Source organism: Felis catus, chromosome A3 (assembly GCF_018350175.1).
Source record: "Felis catus isolate Fca126 chromosome A3, F.catus_Fca126_mat1.0, whole genome shotgun sequence".
In the NCBI taxonomy this organism is placed as follows: Eukaryota; Metazoa; Chordata; class Mammalia; order Carnivora; family Felidae; genus Felis; species Felis catus.
The window spans coordinates 68,547,538-68,563,512 of record NC_058370.1 but is presented as its reverse complement, the minus strand read 5'-3'; positions in this window follow the sequence as shown (position 1 = coordinate 68,563,512).

Below are 15,975 nucleotides of genomic sequence, written 5' to 3'. Positions count from 1 at the left end.
TAGGCAGAGCAGCTACTTCTCCAAAACTTGAAGGAATGGTCTTGTGTATGGCTGTAGACTTGTATATGTGCCTGGTGACTTTGGTTGACCAGAGCTGAAGTGAGCACACACTGGGTGGGGCGGGGTCTTCCCAGTTATTCTGTACTGGAATGCCCTGGCAAGTCATCTGGAGCCAAAGTGGGATGGGCCTTGCCTGGAGTGTTCCAGAGTGTTTTGCACCTGTGTCACCTTCACGAGACAGCCGGAGCCATAATGAGTGCTGACCAGGGGTGTTCCACTGTACACCACAGTGGAGTGGCTGGGTATGGTATGGGCTAGGAATCCAGGGCTCTCTGAAGCAGTAGGCCTACCTCCTGTACACTATCATGGTGGTGGTGACATGTAAAACTGTGGCATTTACCAACCCTCCAACCTAGAAAGAGTTCCCAGATGTCACTTGCCATATGGTGGAGTTCTATTCTAGCTGCCCTTTTAAACTGTGTTTTTTTTTTTTCCTGTGTCCCAGGGCAGACAAATCTGCTCATGGTCTCTGTGCCAGAAATTACCACGTTTCTCCTGCCATTCTCTATGTGGTCTATTTTTGTTGTGCAGAATCTTTACAGTCATACCTCAGTTCTTCTTCAAGAGGAATTGCTCTATAAACAGGTATATATTTGGTGTGTCTATGGAGGGCATAAGTTCAGGGCCTTTCTATGTCACTGTCTTGGACTCTCCAGAAATATTCATCTTGGCTTTGTTGATGCTCATCTGGCTTCTCAATCTAGGCTTCCACAGTTGCCTTTTACCCTCAGAACAATTGCTCCAAAATGCCTGAGAGGTGGATAGCTATTCACAGGAACAGCAATGCCTGAATGTATTTGCCTAAAAGAGAATGATGTACCAGATATCCATCTGATAGAAGCTTTCAAAATTTCTTTCAGAAGACCTAGGCTTAATTTACTTTTCTCTTGCTCCTTTGAGTAGGCCTCAAGTGTCTGAGTGTAATGACCATGAGACTAACATAGATCACATCTACTTTATGAGATCATGAAGGGCATGCAGGATTAGTCTGTTAGGGCTGCCTTAAACAATAAAAATGTATTGCCTCATAGTCCTGGAGGCTAGAAATCTGAAACTGAGGTGTCAAGAGGCTGGATTCTTTCTTATATTCACTCCCCATCTCTTTACATCATCTTCTTTTATGTGTGTATATTGTGGACTGAATTGTGCCCCTTGCCAATTCTTATGTTAAAGCTCTGACAGTGTAACTGTATTTGGAGATAGAGCCTATAAGCAGTTAATTAAGATTAAATGGGATTGTAAGAGTGGAGCCTTAATCTGATAGCATGGTGTCCTTGTAAGAATAGTAAGAGATCTCTATCTTTCTCTGCATGTATATTGAAGAAAAGCTGTGTTGAGGACACAGTAAGAGGATGGCCACAAGCCAGAGGAAGAGGTCTCATCAGATACCAACCCTGATGGCACCTTGATCTTGAACTTCTAGACTATAGAAATGTGAGAAGATAAATTTCCGTGTTTTAAGCTACTCAGTTTCTTGTATTTTATTAGGGTAGCCCAAGCAGACTAATAGAGTGTCCAAATTTTCCTTTGTAATAAGGAGACCAGTCATTAATTTTAACTGTAAATACTCTATAGCCAAATAATGTTCCCTTCTGAGGTACTGGAGGTTAGGACTCTAACATATCATTTGGGCGGGAGGGGGGGGGGGCGGGTGGTCACGGGTTAATTTATAACATACACCAAACCTAAAGCATACCTCTAACTCTTTAAGGAACCCTCTATTTGGAATATGTTTAACTTGGAATATAAGATCACTGAAAAGATTTCTGTCATAATTGACACAGATCATATGAAAAGACACCAGCAAAAGACTAGTTTGAAAACTATATTAATACCAGTACTCATCGTATTTCTTATTTTACAGAAAGTGTCCACTTTTCCACAGCCAGATGATACACAATAACTACCTTAACCCCCAACATGGGAGCTGATGAATAAGCCTTAATGGAATGAATGAGTGAATCTCATGGGTAATGTAAAGCCCATTTTCTGTGGAAAGGAATTGAACTCAATCCTACCCTCACACTGCCACTGCAGCACCAGGGAGTTCCAGCTGAAATACCAATGGAATTTCCTCCTCCAAACCAAAGGACTTTAGCTCTGATGTTTTCCATTCAAAGACTGCATCACATGGCACTCCTGCCTATTCATTATGATATACACATTTCCTCTTATGTCACAGTAAGCTCACAGAGAACGTGGATTCTCAATGGAAGCAGTACATCCTCCCACCTCATCCCCACAAGAGTAAACAAGAGAGGGAAGAGGAAAAAAGTCTTATTTTTATGTTTAAAGCATAGATGACCGTATAGCATGAAACAGATATACAGCGTATCTGTGATATTGAAAAACACATACAGCATCAACATAACCCCTAGCAGTGGCTCCTTTTAAACATCAAATTTAAACCCTCAAACAGTTGCACCTTCCCTCATTCAGCTTATATAGCCTGTGCCCTATTCTGGTCCCTCTTCCCTCACTTTCTTTATTAAAGATGAACTCAATATCGAATGCCTGAAATGAAGTTCCCTTACTGTATTTAAATGTTTGCTTACATATAATTAATGACAGATAGCAAGATAAACTGGAAGGCAGGGAAACGAATCTAAAGTTTTAAGACACACCTGCAATAGACGAGTTTAAGAAAAAAACGATGTTCTATTTCAGTATTAAAAAAATGTTTTGTTTTTACTAACAAGCATTTTATGACTTTTTATTAATTGCCTAAGTTAATATTGTTTTAATATGTATAATGTATTAAATCTATATAATAATTTATTTAAATAATTATTTAAATTAATACATAATTTAATTACTTCAATGACAGTTGTGATATTGTCCGTGGAAAAGCAAATTCATGCAGAGGACAAAGCCTTTCAAAGCCTGCATTGAGAATATTACGAAACCCCAAAACCTTTCACAACTGCCCTTCTTTCCTAAGAAGGAAGCCAAATAATTTCCAATTCCAAGCAGTAACAATGTTTGTAGATTTCAGTAAAGGTGCCAAAATTTGAGTAAGGTGATGTCCTTTCTTTGACTTTTTTTTCTCTGAAAAGTAACAAAACACATCTCAATAACTTTTTGAACATTTCATTTCTTAGTTCTTTTTTTCTTTAAAGGAAACAGGTTTCTGATTTCTTACAAACAAGACTAAGAAATCAAGCCATTTAGCTCCAATCTTAATTAGGCCTAAGAAGCAGAGACTGTGGCTTTTAAAAAATCTAAATGGTTCATCATTAGCCACTCTGTCAGCTGTAACTTGGTCCAGGAATGAGCAGTGAGTGAGGTTGTTTAAAGCTCAGATGCTGTGGCAAGTGCATCTGTCTTCCCAGGCAGTTCTAATCCTGCCTGGTCCACTGGGTCTACCTTTATGAGTTCTTTTGATTGATAATTGGAGAATAAATCTTTGAAGGACTTACAGGAATGAATGTGTGTGTGTGTGTGCGCGCACACATATTCATGTATTCAACAAAGATTTCAGTAATAAAACACCTACCAAAGTATTTTATCCAGTCTCCTTTCACGTCTTGGCCATTTAGTTCATTGTGCCAAAAAAAGATTTGGAATGGGATTCACTTATATAGTTTTTATTTTTCTGACATTTTGACAGTTTTAAGTTTTACTTTGCCTTTGTTTTTCAAATTTTTATTTTCTGACCCAAACTAGGAGTTATTTATGTTGGGGTAGGGACTGCGGGGGGGCGGGGGGGGGGGGTAGAGGGCTCACATCACAGCCTTAAATAGAAATTATTTCTATTTAAGTGGAAAACTAAAAGAATTCAAAGCATTAGTCTGAGAAACATAAGGTCTGACAGGGAAAGGTTATTAATATTGGGGCTGTTTAACCTGAAGGGGAAAAAAGACTTAATGAAAGCACTTTTTTTAAGAAATCAGTAATTAAACACTCCTTTTCTCTAGAATCCTAAACAGCTCAGGGGAAAGGTAGGAGAACCTCTAGAGACTTAGGAAACTGGAGGGTCTGCTCAAATCCTGGCCCTAAGTCAGATTATAAACTGCTTTGAATTTATTTGTCATGTTTTCCTTACAGAATTTCCCCACATTCCAAGAGATAGTTTTACTCTGGAGTCCCCATTATCTCCAAAGAGCCATATAATATCAAGCTTCATACTAATAACAATATTGAATAACCATTATCTATTGAGCATGCACTATGTGCCAGCAACTGTTCTAAGCACTTCACACTTACTAATTCTCATTCTCAAAATAGTACTACAAAGTAACCATAGTGATGCACATTATATATTTTAAGAAACCAAGGCTCAAGAGGAGTCAGACACACTGCCTAATATCACAAGCTGTAAGTGGCAGAATTTAAAATCTTATCTAATCATATCCACAGTCTGTGTTTTGTCCTCTCCCCCTCTAAGTGACAACATGATGGAAAAGTAGTGTTAAGTACAAAGATGTTAATAGCAAAATGATTTGTAATAATGAATGTGAGCTTATTCAAAGGTATAATTATATATGAATTATTAAATGAAACTATGGTAGATGTACTTGATGAAATAAAATAAATGCATAATTAATGTGGAAAATGCTTATTATTGTAATGTTAAATTTAAAAAATCCACACGATACAGACTTGATTGGAACCATACTTTTAAAATGCCCAGATTAAGTCTGGAATCAGTTGATACTAAAACATCTATAGTGGCTGCAGGGGTATGGTGTAATGAGAAGTAATTTTTGTTGTTCTATCTTAAATGTATTTATACTTTCTTTAATAAGAATGTCTTCTTCTAACCTTAATTACTTAATAAATATCTTTATTTATTCCTAACAGGGATCACATGCAGCCTAAAGTTAAATCTGCCATAAAAAATCATCCTCTTATGAAACCGTCCAGACTCCCCTTTTCCCGGCTTCCTGACCTCTCCTTTCTGTCCAGCTTTCCTCTGTGGGCGGTGCCTTCCACCAAGTCTCATTTTCTCCAAGAGCGCTGTTCTGCCTTCCTCTCCTCATGGCACATTTTTTGCCTGGACACACTTTTGGCTTGTATGTAGCCTGAAATTGTTCCTTTTCTGTTTATTGCAAGCATCTTTTATTTCCTGAGGTATAATTCAGTGTCTTATGGACCCCAGTCTGTGTCTGTGCCAGTGGCTTAATGAGCATAAGCCTTAAGACCATTTTTCCTGAGACAGCAGTCATATTGCCTCCTTCTCTTTTGAGCCAAAAACAAGAGAATAGGGCCTAGTATTCACATAAAGAAGGAGATTTATTCCTACCAAATATTTAGTGCCTTTAAAAGCTAAGTGACCAAGTGGCATTTAGGATTTACCACCCAGGAGAGTGGTACTAATAATTGGGCTTGATAGATATAGTCTTTGGTAAAGGCCATAATTAAACAAAAATGATATCCAAAGATTTATTTTCCATTTTAAGAATCACCTGATGTTCTACTCCTTGAAACAAACAAAATGGTTTTGTTTTTCCCTCTGAACAAAAGTGCAATCTACAATAATTTTTAAGACACACAGGTTTTGTAAATAATATGAATCTGTACAAAAAGTAAAGAGAACCCTCCAGGAAAGATGTTTTTGCCTTATGTAGGTATCTTTGAAGGTCAACAAGAGATTATCTGAAAACCTAGGAACATAGAGCTGAACAATTTTAAGAGGGCTTAAAATATTATTTCCTTTCACTTCTCTATGAGAAAATAAAACTTTAGCTTTTCAGCTCTATCCATATATCAAAAGATGCTTAAAAACTGATACTCTGTTTTATCCATCTCAGTGTCTGCTAGAAACAGAAACGGTGCTTATTACATAACAAATTTCAAATAAATATTCACTGCATGTATGAATGAATAAATGTTTATCTGCTGTTGGCCCATGCAGGCAAATGTTGAGCCTAAGCACAAGCTCAAAGTGCAGAAGAAGCTTTTCGTCTAGAAACAGAAAACACTGACAAGTTCACATTGTTTCTGGCAAGACCTACGAGGTAATTTCATGTTTCTCCTTACAGAAATGAACATATATATATATGTACACGTGCTGGTTGACCAACTTCATGAATTGACAATCTCATTGAGATTTAAGAATGTTATAACTGAGGGCCCTTTCCATTCCTTTAACCTGATAGATAATAAAGGAAGAAACATCTAAAGGGAAGATTGGTGAGTGTGGGGGAGAAAAGTGCTTTTAAATTTCAGTTTATTTAATTTAACATTTAATTTAAATGTTCTGGTATTTCATGGATATGAAATACTGAGCTTCTGAATTTCAGGGCAAAGTGCCCACTGGCTTAAGTTGAGAGAACGTCTCACAATGTGAGTTGGCTCTCAATAGTTTGTCAGTTACAGGGAAACAAATCAGCCTAAAGACTGCTTTTTAAGCTCCAGGAAAGATATTTTCCAAACAAAAAAGAAAACAACCAATTAATAAGTTTCAAACTTAGAGAAAAGGTCAGGGTTAGACAGAGGGTGATCTTATAATTTACCATCCAAATTTGGATACTTTTGTTCTGGAAAATGCTAAGTAGAACTGAATGGGAAAATGGATATCAACAGGGACGTTCTTGGAAAAATCCATGTGTAGTCACCATATCAGGCACCACCACTGACTCCTTGTATGATCTGAGGCATTTTATTGTCATGCTCTATATTTCTCTTCACCAGGGGAAATTAATTTATTTCTTCAGTAAACACTTGAATTGAACACCTACTCTGTTTGGCATCATGCCTTCTGTAATGGTAAAATAAAGCCATTTTAAGTTCAGCATTCTAATTTCAGAAAAATTACCATCAAGTAATTGAGTAAATGAAAGCAAGTCCTACACATTAAAACCATGTCATTCCCAGATTTAATAGTCAGGTTTCAATAGTTATTATGTGTTCAAAAGTTTATAGCATAGACTAATTTGTAATTTTACTGATGCATGAAGTATGGGGATCTCTATGAAGAATGGGGTGGAAGAGGAATATTTTAGCTAGTAAGTTAGCCAAACAGACTTCTCATCAACTCTTCATCTGCATTTCAATGGGAATTGACTGTATCCACTATTTGGTACCTTGAGAGATTGATAAAGCCTGTTTATGTTTGTGAATTCAGAGATTTAGGGTCTCATAATAATCCCTTTCAGAATGTCAAGGATCAACTATGTATAATTTATCCACTTCCTTTCTCCTACCCTCTGTAAAGCTCTTATTGGCTCATTCAATAAAGCTTATTGTTTGGTTTATTCATTCCAAACATGACAACACCTTTATGTTCAAACATCTCCTACTAATACCTTAGTGTAGATTAGCCTGCCAGAACAATCTCTAATCCTGACTGTTGCTGAAAAGGTTAGACTCTTACAAGCACAGACGTTGGGAAGAGACAGATGAATCAAGTAGAAAATGGAATTAAGAGAACGACAAGGACTCATTTGCTTGTTACAGCTAGGCCTAGGGAGAAATGAAAATAAGGAATACTGAGTGTTTATGTCTATAATTATTTCAGATTGAGCAATAGGTTATGCCAAATACGTTTAGCACTCGGGCTTATTATTGCTAATATGAGATCAACAATTTCTTATTTCATGAAATACTTCTGCCAGGTCACACAGGATCCCTTTAGTATAAATGAGCAGAAACACCCATCTTTCCTTTCCACATTTCTCTTATACAACACCCTACCCAAATTTCTACTTATTACTTAATGAAAAAAGCCTCTGTTGAGTTAACATTGTGTGTCAGGGACTATGTTTGGGCTTAATGATTGTTGGCCCTTTTAGAATATCCACCCCCCACAAAAAAAAAATACCCTGTTGATTACACAAAGCTGAATTTATTAGAAGTATTGCAGCATGGGAGAAAATTATATTGATAATCTTAGTATCTCAAAGAAGAAGATAGGGAAGGATAGTTATAGGGTTTTGCAGTTTGAACTCAAATAGTGAGTACCTTTCAAGGTGGGGAGGTTTTTAGAATAGGAAAAAATGCATAACACAATTGCTTAAGATAAGTGGATATACAAATATAAGGTTCTTGATGAGAAAACAGTTGTCTGATAAATGGGTTGTTTCCCAAATGAGAAGGATGTTGTCCAACAAGATAAATGTTTTCCTGGATGAGCAATCTGGTTCTCTAAATAAATGTTTGCCAGAATTTTCTGAAACTATATTTTTTATTGGTTTATATTTTTATTTTTACAGTAAAGTCATATTGGCAGGTGCTCTCACTTCTCAGTTATGCAGATATAAATTTGAATAGGACATATTCCTGATCTTAAGGGACTTACAGTGTAATGTAGTGGACAAAACATGTAAACAAGTAAGTTTGTTTGGAGAGGCACCTGGCTGTCATAGAGCATTAGACTCTTGATCTTGGGGTTGTGAATTCAAGCCCCACATTGGGAGTAGAGTGTACTTAAATTTTTTGGTTTTTGTTTAGGGAGAAAGAAGCAGATATATTACAGAGAAAAGATTGAAAAGACTTAATTGTTGGTTAGATATTGGCATCAAAAAAGGAGGAATATAGAATGTTTCCCTTCTTACTAGAGTGTTTTGACAAATATTGGCAATGGTGAATAGGATAGAAAATATAGGGGGAAATAGGTGGAGGAGAAAGATAAAGAAATTTGTCCATCCTAGACAGATTGATGCTGAGATGCCTTCAGATTTAGGATGATAAGTAGGTGATTGGCTATATGGATCAACATTTGGGGGAGAGAATTGTAACAAGGCATAAAATGTAAATATCATTCAGCCTGAGCTGGTATTAGAATCCATGGACACAGACAAGATCAACTAGTGAGTGTGCAGAGTTAAAAGAAAAACAAGGATTAAACCCTAGATAACTTCAGGATTTAAGAGAAGAAAACAACCCGGCCAAAGAGATCAATAAGGCAATGCAGAAATCAAAAAAATAATGAATTTTAAATAATATGGGAGTCAAAAGTATCAAATACTACAGAGATGTTATTAAGACATAGGTTAGAACTAACCATTTTATTGCAGTGCTAAGAATGACTTGTGGACTAATCATTACAGTGGATTGAAAGAACAGTTGAGGAGTCTTCATCTCTTCCAGATGTACTCCTCAGTTTAAACATTCTGCTGTTTAAGAACAACATAGGAAGATAACTGTTTTCCTTTCTTTCAGTGGTTTCCATGATACTGAATCTCGAACACTTCTCAGAATCATTGACTTCCATACTACAGTGTAATGGGTATGTGTTATTCTTTTTCTCTCAGTGAATTTCTTCCTCTGGGAATCTCCATTTTAGGAAACTTGGGGGGAAGTAAGTCCTACCTCCCATTACAGAAGAGGAAAATCTGAATTAACTGCATCCTTCCTTACAGCGCAAACATGATTGGTGATCCATATTTCATCAATCAGACACACCAACCCACTTTGACCCAGGACCTAACGATGCCAAGAATCAGAAACATTGTAGGAGTCTGTCCCTGGAAACTGAAGTAGTTACAGCCAGACTGAGTTCCTGGCTAAACAGCTGGAACCATTGAAAAGTCAGCTGTTTCATGGCAGCAGGAGTGGCTTCCTTGCCAGAGCAGTTTTATGTTGTGCTGGCTCTGTAGTAATAAAAGCAACAGCTGACACTTACTGAGAGCTAGCTCTGTGCCAGGTACTGTCCTGAGAGGGTTTTTTTTTTTTTTTTGTCTTATGGTGCAGGGTTTCTCAATCTCAGCACTGTTCATATTTTGGGCTGGATAATTATTTGTTTTGTGTATGTGTGTGGACTGGGGGAGTGTGTATCGTAGGGTGCTTAGTAGCATCCTTAGTTTCTACCCACTAGATGCCAGCAGCACCCTACTGGCAGTAAAAATGTGACACACAAAAAAGTCTCAAGACATTGTGAAACACCCCCTGAAGGGCAAAATAGCCCTTTGTTGAGAATCACTGCATTAAGTCATTCAATATTCACAACCAACCCAGGATGCAAGCCCCAAGCTAGATTCTTCAGGCCTCCAGATTCATTCCAATCTCCTTTCAGTAAATCTAGTAATGGGGTCTAAATCAGTTCCTGTCAAAATCTGTTAGTTCCGGTTTCTCCTGTTAGCAAACTGAGGCCCACCTGCAGCAATTTTTCATTCCTCTTTATTCCCACTGGAATCTCAAAATAGTTGCTACATTCCCTTCAACAGCAAATCCCTGGGTCTTACATAATCAGAACTCTGATGTTAATGAGCTATTCCTGCATGGGAGTTAGGAGCTTAGGAAAGAGAAGATATTTTTTTCTGTTTCTCCAATCCATTAAGACCATTTCCAAGCTTAATTAGCTCTCTGGACTGACAGTGCAACCAGTGCCTCTGCAGTCCTCATAATCAGTAAAATACAAAGCTCTACCATCCCCTTTTAATGAGGCAATTTCATATCCTATTTTCCAAACAGAAGTCACAGGAAATCTTCCTCTTAAATTTGCTGATGGCAGGTAGTTGGGTAGTTAGTTCATCCCTTGAGTGGGATTTCCACTGGAGAGTCTACTTTGTTCTTTGAATGCTCACTTTCTCCTAGGGCATCACCTTGGTAAGTACCTACTCACCTCTTCTTAGAAATCTCTTGGTAAGGAAAAAAATCAGACTTATTGCTGTAGGCTATCACTTTTACAACATAGTATGCCCAAAAATCTTCCAAGAACTTGTATTTTTATTAAGGAGGTCAGACAGTGTGGTTAGCTATGCACATGAGCTTACCGTTCTGCCTCAGTTTCTTCTGCCTGCTTGGCTTTTGAGAGTACACCTAACCTCATAGAGTTTCAGTCACCTCATTCTTAAAATAGAGGGAATCATGCAGAGGTCATTGTGAGAATGAAATGAGATGAGAATGTAGTATATATGCAGCAAGTGGTAATTGTTGTTTAATTGTCCCATATCCCCTAGCTTACAGATATTTGCTGGTCACTTCTTTTTCCTTATATGTGCCTACACTTAATCTTCTACAAATTTTCTAAATTCTGGCTCGTGGGACTTTTGAAGTCCAAGACTCAGTCAATGATGAATTTATTTTTCTGCTGTCTTCTCAATTTGCAAAGAGCCTTCACAAGTATCATCTCCTCTGATACTGAAACTATGCAACTGCACAAGGCAGACAGATGTCAGAGAGGATAGATCCACAATGCAGAATGAACTTGAGCAGAAATCTCCTCAAGGCCTATCGACATCTGTTTGAATGCTCTTCCCTGATACCTCATGGACCATTACACTGTCACACTTGTCTCACTTTAAAAAAATAAATGTTTATATTTTTCATTATGTGTTAAATGAGGAGGTTGACGTAGACAATCACACAGTGTTTATGCCACCTCTATGAACTTACATAACAGGTTCAAGTGACTGAGGCCACATAAGGAAGTAGATAATTGGCAAAAGAAGTCATCTTTAAGATAGACCAGGTGAAAGAAAAGTCAGAACCCCATGTAGCTAAATCTCAAAAACTTTCAAGGACATTGTGCCATGCTGCTGGCATGACTCTCTGACGCAACTCTTTACAATTAGTGACACCAAATGACTTCTGCCTTCACTGCTATTCAACTCAGTGCTAACCATTCAGACTGGCTTTTCTTATCTGATTCCAATCACCACTTCATTTCTGATTCCATCCATCACTCTCTACTATGTAGGTGTTTTTTTGTTTGTGTGTTTTTGTTTTTTCGTTTTTTATTTCCTGGTTGTCTTGACCCTGGACTGGTTCCTACTCCTTACTTGCTCCCCATCATTGGACTCCTGGAGACAGCAAAACCCTACACCTACCCACAAATTTCTGAGAATTCTAAGAGTTGGTCTCCGTTTTCCTAGCCTCTGGAAACTCATTCTGAATTCTGTTTATTTCCTAATGGAACTTTCATTCTGACATTTATTTCCAAGGATTTTCCCATGTGGATTCACCTGTGTAACCCCAGTCATTGTGTTGAAATACCTAATCAATCATTCTTGGACAGACTACAGCTATCACCAAGTTTGAATATCTACAGAGATACAAACTTCCAACTGAGGGAATACAGTGCTTCCTTTTATTGAATCTTTAGATTTACTACATCCTGTCATTAAAGATTGTCACACGTAGAAGAAAAATTCTTTGCTAAAAGTGGATAAGGAACTCCACTTACAAATGATAAAAACAGTAAACAAAAGGCTGATTGTTATCCCTTTTCAGGGAGCGAAGAACCATGGATCAGAGAATACAACTGTAAGAATTTTGTAAAATTTCTAGAACCTTTGTAACTTTCCTGGTAATTCTATTTTTGCTATCACCATCTGTTTCCCCATAGTGATTAGCACTAACCTTCTTAAAATAAAAAGGGTCTGTGTGCTTATCTTCAAACATTAGGAAAGAAAGAAATATAGATTCTCACTCTGCAGGCAGGTTTGCAAGGATAAAGACTCTAAGAGGTAGAGGGGTGTTAGCAATTTCAAGACAGAAAAGAAGATTGAGTCCTTGAAGCCTACAAAAAATGAACAAAAAAGTACTGTCAAGTAGTCTCTAGGAGGGGACTTCAGACTAGATAGAACAAAGTCCTTTGTGTGATTTCCTCAAAATTTATGTGGAAATGCAAAGAATCTATTTTAATCAAATTATCTTTGAAAAAGAACAAAGTTACAGTAATGAAAAGAGTGAGGTATTGGTGGAAAGAGAGATTAATGAAACAGACTAGTTGACAAATCCACATATATGTTGAATTGATTGTTGACAATTGCATTCAGTAGAGCTTCTACAAAAATGACGTTTAAACAACTTGATATTCATATGCAAAAGAAAGAACTTTGATCCATACTTTCCAACATATATAAACATAAATTAAAAATGGGTAATAGCCTTTGATGTACAATTTAAAACATGAGGGGCACCTTGGTGGCTCAAAGTGTCCGACTTCAGCTCAGGTCATGAGCTTGCAGTTCCTGAGTTCAAGCCCTGCGTCAGGCTCTGTGCTGACAGCTCAGAGCCTGGAGCCTGCTTTGAATTCTAGGTCTCCCTCTCTCTCTGCCTTTCTCCTGTTTGTGCTCTGTCTCTCTCAAAAATAAATAAACATTAAAAAATTTTAAACATGAGAAATATGAGAAAATCTTATGATCTTGAGCTAGATCAAAAACCAAATATGCAGTCTAAAACATGAGCAATAGGTTTGTAAATTTGATTTTACAGATAGAAAGAAAACATTTGCAAATCATTTATGTGATAAAAGATTCACATCTAGATTTTACAAGAACAATTCTCAAATCTCAATAATGGGGGAAAAAATTCAACCAATGCTTCACCAAAAAAGGATATATAGACGGTAAATAAGCACATTAAAAAGAGTGCTCCGGTCATTAGGGAAATGCAAATTAAAACAATGAACTTCACCTATCAGAATGTCTAAAATTAAAAGACTGACCATACCAAAGGTTGATGAGGGTATAGAGAAAGTGAAATGCTCACATACTATTGATGATAGTGTAAAATGACATGACTACTTTGGAAAAACAACTTGGTAGTTTCTTATAAGGCTAAATGTGTATCTATCCTATGTTTTTTCTATTCCACTCCCAGGAGTTTATCCAAATGAAATTATAAAAATGTTCATAGAAATATTTACATACATACAAATGTTCATAGCGGCTTTATTTGTAATGGGTAAAAATTGGAAACTAACCAAATACCCATCAACAGGTGAATGGATAAACAAAAGGAGTCCTATCCATACAATGGAACACTGCTTAGCAATAAAAAGGAATAAATATTGATACATAAAAAATATGAATGGTTCTCTTAAAATAAGACCAAATAAGACATACTTTATCATTTCATGATTCCATTTTCATAAAATCTCAAAAATACACAGTAATCAGTAGTGACAGAAAGCAGATCAATTTCCTGGGGATGGGCCCCAGGAAAGGGGAAGTTGCCAGGATAGTTCTCTGCAAAGGGAAGCAGAGGACTATTGGTTTAATGGATATACTTATTATCTAGATTGTTGGTGATTTCACCATTATTTGTCAAAAGTTATCATATCCTACCCTTAAAATATATAGTTTATTTATGGTTTACTTATGTAACTCTAAGTACAACTATAACTCAATAAAGCTATTAGAAAGTATACAGATCAGAGGCGCCTGGGTGGCTCAGTCGACTAAGTATCTGATTCTTGATTTTGGCTCAGGTCATGATCTCACAGTTTGTGAGTTTGAGCCCCACATCGGTCTCTGTGCTGATGATGCAGAGCCCACTTGGGATTCTGTCTCCCTCTCTTTCTGCCCCTCCCCAACTTGCACGCACTCTTTCAAAAATAAATATATAAAAAAATATACGAGATGACTTTCTCAGAGAGGATATCAAAATCCCCAGAAACTTAACATGCAGCCAGAAGACTGCATTTTACTTTTTCCCACTTATAGTGTTATAATACTACTGTCTCTCTAACCAGTTGTTAGGACTTTAAGGAAAATAACTATGTCTACTCTAAAACTTCAATCACAGGAGGAACTCAAAAAAACGTGGTAATCTCCTCTTGAAATTTACCCCAAAACAAAAAAATTGGAAACAAATTCTACTTTCAGTAAAACTCAGATGTTCATAACCCCAAGCCATGAGGGACCCAACAGTAGAGCCAACAGTCATATAGTATCTCAGAAGAAAAACCTTGAGGCAAAATTGCCTAAATTCAAAATCTACCACTGCCATTTAGTAGCTATGAAACTTGGGCAAGTTACCCTGTGCTCAGTTTCCTTGCTTATAAAATGGGAATAATATTATGTCATAGGATTATTGTGTTATTGAAATGAGTTTTGGGGCACCTGGGTGGCTCAGTCGGTTAAGCATCCGACTTCTGCTCAGGTCATGATCTTGGGGTTTGTGAGTTCAAGCCCCCCCTCTGAGCTGTCAGCACAGAGCCTGGAGCCTCCTTCCGATTCTGTGTCTCCCTCTCTCTCTGCCCCTCCCCTGTTCATGCTCTGTCTCTTAATAAATAAACGTTAAAAAAATTAAAAAAAAAGAAATGAGTTTTATTTGCAGAGGGCTTATGCCTACACTAGCATATAGTAAGCAGCACATAAGTTTTTAAGTAAATAAAATATCATTGAAACATCTATTCTAAAAAAAATAATGTGTAATGATTGGGATAATAAAAAAGAAGCCGATGCAGGAAGGAAGACTAGGGTGGTAAGGCTAACGACACATGGGTTTATCCAGAAGTCCCTATAGTAAGAATTAGACATTTAGTTACCTCCTCCCCACCCTCACTCTTGTCAGATGATTGGGTTTATTTTCTAGAAAAATGAAACCAGAAAGTCTGTGGAAGCAAAAATATTAGGCTTAAACTGGGCAAGGATGAGGAGATGGTGGAGTGGGAGGATCCTGAGCTCACCTTGTCCCACAGACACACCAAACCAACAACTACATCTATTGCTCTGAAAATGCCATGAAGACTGGCAGGACAAATCTTTCACAGCTAGTAGTAGAGAGAAGCCCACATGGGAAAAAGGAGGGGCAAAAACACATGTGGGAACCCAACCCTCAGCACAACCAACCACAAACAAGAGGGACATCACAAGCAAGGAGGAGGAAGGGATCAGAACCCAAACCAGACAACCCTGGACTTGAGGACCTGCACTGGGAAAACAAGTCCCCATAGTGTCTGGATTTGAAAATCAATGGATTTAACTCTAAACCCACCGAGCTTTAAAAATCAGCAGAGCTTAACTCCAGGAGAGGAGAAAGAAGATAGGAAACCAAGTCCCCACACTTAAAGAGCCAACAGGCTAAATAACCAACCTGAGACACAGCACGGAAGCATCAGTTTGAAAAGCATCTATGATATACCTGGAGATTTACTGGCTAATTTTAGGACATGTGCCAGAGGATCTACAGATTACTTCAGGAACAAGAGTGTGCTGCTAAGCGCCATTTTTCTTGCCTTCCCCCAGCATATAGCCAAATGCTTGAGGGAGCTAGTTCTAACACTCTCCATTTATACTG